General features: G+C 40.2%; 1 pseudogene; it reads left to right on the top strand.

Annotated features, from left to right (window-relative positions):
* Positions 1-445: 445 nt before the first annotated feature.
* The window catches only part of LOC102813428, a 13,759-nt pseudogene continuing 6,585 nt past the window's right edge, over positions 446-7,619 (top strand).

The raw sequence follows: 7,619 nt of genomic DNA on the forward strand, positions 1-7,619 counted from the left end.
CTCTTATGTGGGTTCTTTTTTTACTCTTTCAGTGAAATCTTTTGATGCTCATACGCTTCTAATTTTTAGGGGGTCCTAGTCATCTATTTTTTCTTCTACTATGTGTGTGTTTTGCAATAGTTGATAGTGTATGTGTGTCATGTATTGGGGCCCTAAGTTTGTTCCTAGTTTTTCATTGATGATCTTTATATTTCTAGGTTTTACATTTAGGTCTTTAATCCATGTTGAGTTTCTTTTGGTATATGATGTAATACATGGGTCTTTTTTTCATTCCTAGAATTTTAATTGGTTACTGTCTTAAGTAGTTGCAAAGGTTTAGGAAAAAAAAAAAAGCTTAATTGAGACTTGTTAGTAAAAATTAGTGACTTGGGAAGAGATGCTAGTAGAGCAATGATCAGTTAGTCACATTGGAGAGGTCTGATGGATTTGGGTGGAGGAGGTTGCCATGACAGCCCAAGCGAGGGTGGTCAACAGAGGCTGGCACCTCAAGTGGGCCATTGAGTTAATCTGGCCTGCAGGAAGTAGCAGTGGCTGAAGTGACCAGGGCAGTGGCCATGGAGACTCCCTGCACCCAGTTGATTACTTGGATAAGCAAGTGCCTGATACCAGCATGCAAAAAACAGACTGGTTCCTAGTAGAGACGCGCTGCTAAGACATTGCCTTTGTTGTTGCTGTTGTTGTTAGGTGCCATAAAGTGGGTACCAACTCATAGCATCCCTATGCACAACAGAACGAAACAATGCCAGGTCCTGGTCCGACCTCATAAATTGTTGCCACGCTTGAACCCATTGATGCTGTCACTTTATCAATTCATCTCACAGGGGGTCTTCCTCTTTTTTGCTGACCCTTCACTTTACCAAACATGTTTTCCTTCTCCAGCGACTGGTCACTCCTGACAATATTTCCAAAGTATGAGAGAAAAAGTTTGGCCATCCTAGCCTCCAAGAAGCATTCTGGCTGCACTTCTTCCAAAACAGATCTATTGGTTCTTTTGGCAGCTCATGACACTTTCAGTGTTCTCCTTCAGCATATAACTCAAATGCACCAATTGTTCTGTGGTCTTCCTTATTCACTGTGTAGCTTTTGCATGCATATGAGGTTATTGAAAATATCATGGCTTGGGTCAGGCACACCCTAGCCTCAAGCTGACATCTTTTCTCTTCAACACTTTTAAAAGATCTTGTGCAGCAGATTTGCCTAATGTAATAATCATTTGATTTCTTGATTGATGCTTCCATGAGTATTGGTAGTTGATCTAAGAAGAATGAAGTCCTTGATAACTTCAATCTTTTCTCAGTTGATAAGAATGCTGTTTATTATTCCAGTGGTGAGGATTTTTGTTTGCTTTGCATTGAGATGCTATTCATACTGAAGGCTGTGCTCTTTGATCTTCATCAGTAAATGTTTTAAATCTTCTTCACTTTCAGCAAGCAAGGTTGTATCATCTGTTTATTGCAGGTTGTTAATGAATCTTCCTCTAATCCTGATGCCATGTTTTTCTGCACATAACCCAGTTTCTCTGATTATTTGCTCAACGTACAGGTTGAATAAGAATGGTGAAAGAATACAACCCTGTCACAAACCTTTCCTAATTTTAGGAAACCATTCAGTGCTTTCTTGTTTTTTTGAATAACTGTCACTTGGTCCATGTACAGATTCCTCATGAGCACAATTAAGTGTTCTAGAATACTCATACTTTACAATGTTGTCTATAGCTTGTCATGATCCACACAATCGAAAGCCTTTATGTAGTCCATAAAGCACAGGTAAACAACTTTCTGGTATTCTCTGCTTTCAGCCAAGATCCATCAGATATTATCAATGATTTCCCTCATTCCACATCCTCTTCTGAATCTGGCTTGAACTTCTGGTAGTTCTCTGTCAATGTATGTTTGAAATTGTTTCTGTATTACCTTTAGTAAAACTTTACTCACATGAGATATCAAACATATTGTCCAATGGTTTCTGTATTCCACTGGGTCACCTCTCTGGAATGGGCACAAATACGGATCTCTTCCAATTTGTTGGCCAGATAGTTGACTTCCAAATTTCTTGGCATAGATGAGTGAGTACCTCCAGTGCCGCCTTACTTTCTTGAAAAATTTTAATTTTTATTCCATCAATTCCTGGTGTCCTGTTCTTTGCCAATTCCTTTAATATACCTTGGATCTTCCTTCAGTCTCATTGGCTCTTAAATGGTTGCTACCTCTTAAATGGTTGGACACAGTTTCCTTTTGGTACAGTGATGCATATTCCTTCCTTCTTCTTTGATGCTTTTTGCATGGCACCAAAGGGTAAATGCTTGACCAAAAGGCCAATTTGAACCTCAAGTTTTGCTGTTCAAACTCACCAGTGTATCTAGGAAACCCTATACAGGGTCATTAGGAGTCTGAGCTGACTCTACGGTACTTAACAGGGACATTGCTTTAGATCCCTCAAACAGATTCCCATGAACCTCTTCATCATATATATGTTTGGCAATACTATCTTTCTTACTATGCTAGTGTGTATGATGGCCTGGACACCTATTCAGGCGCTTATGGCCATTTCAGCCACTTTCAAGATGTTAGAAAGTTCAGGCCAGACGTTTCTTCAGTGTATGTTTTATCTCATTGGGAACCTCATGGGTTTGGCATTGGCTGTTTACAAGTGCCAGTCTATTTGCCCAAACATGTATCAGATTGGTTAGCCTTCTTTGAGCCCCCTGAGAAAATGGAGTCCAGGGTGGCGTACTGCTTTTGTCAAATTGACAGCTTAAGGATTTGTATCTCATTTATATACTTCTTCAGGTCAGATGGTTCCTCCTCAGTATGGTGGTGGTGGTTATATGCCATGGAGTCGGTTCTGACTCATAGCTACTATGTATAGGGTTTCTAAGGCTGTAAATCTTTATGGGTACATAAAGTCTCGTCTTTCTCCTGTGGAATAGCTGGTAGTTTTGAACTGCTGACCTTGAGGTTTGCAGCCCAATTTGTAACCACTACGATACCTTAAAAATTACTACTCATGCTTCAAAGAGCACCAAAGTCCTCTTTTATCTTTGGTGAGGGGACAGACTGTAGAAGAACAATGTCCATACTATTATAAACACAAAGAAACTGTATCACAACCTCTGACTGAAAATCATGTAGAAAACTTTATTTATTTCCAGTACAGAGCAAAACAACAAATTAAACTATAACTTTGCAAACAGAATGGACGCTATAAAAATAAGAACCACAACAAAAAGTTTTTTTTTTGGTTTTTTTTTTAATACTTTATTGTGAATTATGTGATAGTTTACATGGGAGGACATCAACTTCACATTGATCCTGTCACATATCATTTCCTTGCCATGGTTACAATCTTCCCATGCATTATCCATCAACCAAATGGTATACCCCACAAGCCTGTCCCCTAGTTGTCTGCATACCGCCCCTCTCCCTCTCTAAGTCCAAAGTCTCCAGTCACTCCATCTCCCACGCCATTGTCTTTGCCTCCATCCCTGGCATCACTGCTTCTCTGGGTAGGGTTCTGTTCTCCGCTCTTCTCCTTTGATGGTCCCAGAGACCTCTGCTCCCAGACTGCAAGGTTAATCCCTCCACTCCCTTTGCCCCAAAACGTGTACCTTTACATTTCCAGCCCTTACAGTCAGTCATGATAATAATTATTCACTATTGTATCACAAGAGACCTATCTGCATCTCTTTTCATCAGCCCTGACTTGGCAGAATGGATACTACTCAGTGAAGATTCTACCTTGCTCCATGCCTTCTGGATCTAGGTTGCCTCTTGAAAACTTGTAAGCCAGTCACTTCTTGCCTCTGTAGCTCCCAATTCTGGGTAGCCAATGTCAAACTTGTCCATCCCTGTCCTCTCTGTGTGGAGAGGAGGTGGGAATGATCCTCGCTGTGAAGATTTGTTCACTCTTCTGTGAACAAATCTTCCATAGGTGTATGTCAAGTTCATCAAATTCTTTCAGATTATTCTTTTTTCCCTCTTCTTTCTTCTTCTTTGAGCTCTGATCATCCAGCCATTGAAGCCAAGTCAAGTGGGTATTATCTGCAAGTGTGGTTGTATTTATGCATGTGCCCTCTCTTCTTATCAGCTGGACGCTTCACTCTCCACTCTAGTCCTCTGTGGCTATTTCACTGACTCTGGGCCAAGAGTCCCCTGGATTTGGCACACTGCTGGCCAACCAGGTCTCCATCCAGGTTCACAGGAGTCTATTGAATGTTGTAAGGCTTAGCTCACAGCTTCATTGTTGTTTTTCTCTCACTTCCCCTTATTGATAAAGAACGTGGTCATCAATCAGAGCATGCATTCCCATTGAGCCTTAGTCATAGAAGGAGTTTGCCCTGAGGGGGACTAGACCACTTACTTTGATGTCTCCTGGGTGAGCCACTTGTTTGTTCTTGTAGTAATCAGTTTCCTGCCTATATTGTTTTGTATTTTTCCTGTCAGCCTTTCTTTTAGGAAGTATCTTCTATTCTTCTGGCCACTCTAGGCTGGTCTGCTTTTCCTTCCAAGTGGAAATTTCCCTTCAGAAGATTCTGGATGCTGTTCAGGATTCCACCTATGTCTTGTATAATTCAGAGGCTCCTCAGCAAGCCTCCTTTGATGGGCACGTTGTATCCCCATTTTAGGTATTCCAATCAGTTATAGGCAGAAGACAGACTTACAAGCTTTCTATGGTGGTATTTCTGGCTATTCCTTTCTCTCCCCCTCCAGTGTCTATTTTATACTGGTATGCCAGGGGAACCAAGATTCAACAGACAGCCAAGCATCTTAACATTATTTCTCCCCTTTTCCCCATTGAAACCATGTCTCAATCTCTGTATCTCAGAGCCCTGTTGTTCCAAAGTTTTTCATACATCATTATTTGCCTCTGTCCCACTTCGGCTTCACATTCATCCTATCATATTTCATTTTATTGCAATGATTATCCCCTCCATGCATCATCAAATAACCAAAGGATACACCCCACAGACCTGTCCTCCTGGCTGTCAGCAAACAGTTCTTCTCCCTCCCTGAGTCTCTTGTCCCCAGCCACTGCATCTGTCCATGCCATCATAATCCCCCCACCATTTTGGGTCTGGGCAGTTTCCAGCACCCCCACCAAGGTATTCCAGGCTGGATCTGGGCCTACATGTTTTCTGTTGTGATGTTTCTGGCTGCCACCTCGTACAAGTTTCTATTTCATAATGGTAGGCAATGGAGACCAAGATTTAAAAGACAGCCAAGCTCTTAACATTATTCCCCTCTTTTTTCCCTTTCAAGACATGCCTCGATCCCTGTATCCTGAAGTCCTGTTATTCTAGGGTTGTGCATACCTCGTCATTTAGCTCTGTCCCACCTAGCCCATATGAACCTGCCCAACTGTTCTCCCATCTGCCTTGTTCTTCTTCCCCCCACCCCCTCTTGTGTATTGCCAGCCTCCCACCAGCCCCCTCAGCTCCCAAGCTCTCTAGTGTCTGTTCCCTACCCTGTGCTCTTTCTTCCCCTTCCTCTCCATTTCTCATCCCATACATCCCGGTGATCAGTATTTATATATTTAGATCCCTCCCCCCCCCACACCTATTGGTTGGGTTCTTTTTCTTAGTCTTTTACAATAATGGTCCTATGCAGTATTTCTCCTTTTGTGACTGACTAATTTAACTTAGCATAATGTCCTCAAGGTTTATCCATGTTATGTGATGGCTTGCAGCTTCCTTGTTGTTCTTCAAGGTAGTGTAGTATTCCATTGTGTGAATGTACCTGAGTTGTTTATCCATTCTTCAACTGATGGGCATTTTGGTTGTCTCCATTTTGTTGCTATTGTAAATAGTGCTGCTTTTAACATTGTTGTGCATATATCTACTTGTGTAATGGCTCGTATTTCTTGTGGGTAAATACCAAGTAGAAGAATTGCTGGGTCATATGGTATTTCTATTTCCAACCTTCTGAGGAAGCACCAGAGTGGTTGGGCCATTTTGCATTCCCAACAACAATGTAGAAGGTTCCAGTCTTTCTGCATCCTTGCCAGCATTTGTTGTCTTCTGCTTTTTTATCTTTGCTGCTTTGCTGGTGTGAGATGATATCTCATTTTTGTTTTTATTTGCATTTTTCTGATGTCCAGTGATCGTGAACATTTCTTCATATGTTTGTTGGCTGCTCGGATCTCCCCCTTGGTGAAGTGTCTCTTCATTTCCTGTGCACATTTTTCAATTGGGTTATTTGTCTTTTTCTTGTAGAGGTGTTGTAGTTTCCTATATAATTTAAAAATGAGTCCCTTATCTGATGTGTCATTGCAAAAGATTTTTTCCCATTCTCGGGGTTTCCTCTTTACTCTTTTGGTGAAGTCTTTTGATGCACATAAGTTTTTAATTTTTAGTATGTCCCACTCATCTATTTTGTCTATTTTTGTTTGTGTACTTTTCTAAATGTTTGGTAGTCTGTATATGCCCTGAATTAGTGCCCTCACATATGTCCCTAAATTTTCATTAATGACCTTCATAATATGGAGATTCACATTTAGATCTTTAATCCATGCTGAATTTGTTTTTATATAGGGCATGAAGCAAAGGTATTGTTTTAGTCTTTTTCATATCGCTTTCCAGTTCTGCCAGCACAATCTGTTAAAGAGACTGTCTCCACCCCATGCAAGATGCCTAGGCACTTCGTCGAAAATCAGTTGGCTATGTGTGTGGTTGGAATAATTTCTGGATTCTTGATTCTGTTCCATTGATCAATGTATCTTTCATTGTACCAGCACCAGGCTGTTTTGATCACTGTAGCCATGTTGTAAATTTTGAAATCGGGAAATGAGAGACCTCCAACCTTCTTCTTCTTTTAAAGCAGTGCTTTGCTTATTCTGGGTCTCTTTCCTTTCCATATAAAGTTAGTAATTATCATTTCTGTCTCTTTGAAGAATGTTGTTGGAATCTGGATTGCGATTGCATTGTATGTGTAAATTGCTTTGGGCAGTATTGACATTTTCACGACAGTGAGTCTTCCTATCCAGGAACATGGTATGTTCTTCCACTCTGTAGGTCTCTTTTGGTTTCTTATAGTAGTGTTTTATAATTTTTTTGTATAAGTCCTTCTTATCTCTGGTTATATTTATTCCTAAATAGTTCATCCTTTGTGCAGCTATTGTAAATGGTATTGCTTTCCTAATGTCCTATTTAGCATTGTCATTGTTAATATAAAGGAATCCAACTGATTGTTGAATGTTGACCTTATACCCTGCCACTTTGCTGAATCTTTTGATGAGGTCTAGTAGTTTTTTTACTAAGTCTTTGGGGTTTTCTATTTATAGGATCATATCATCTGCAAATAAGGAGAGTTTTACATCCTCTTTGCTAAATTTGGATGCCTTTAATTTCTCTATCATGCCGTATAGCTCTGGCTAAAACTTCTAACACAATTTTGAATAAGAGTGGTGATAAAGGGCATCCTTGTCTGGTTCCTCTTCACAGAGGGAAAGCTTTCAGTTTTTCTCTATTGAGAGTTATGTAGGCTGTTGGTTTTGTATATATGCTTTTGATTATATTGAGGAATTTCCCTTCAATTCCTACTTTGTTGAGTGTTTGTTTTTTTTTTTAATTCTTTTTTTTAATGCAATGTGTCATTTAATTTCTTTTTTTTTTTTTAATTAAA

Source organism: Chrysochloris asiatica, unplaced genomic scaffold, assembly GCF_000296735.1.
Source record: "Chrysochloris asiatica unplaced genomic scaffold, ChrAsi1.0 scaffold00058, whole genome shotgun sequence".
Lineage (NCBI taxonomy): Eukaryota > Metazoa > Chordata > Mammalia > Afrosoricida > Chrysochloridae > Chrysochloris > Chrysochloris asiatica.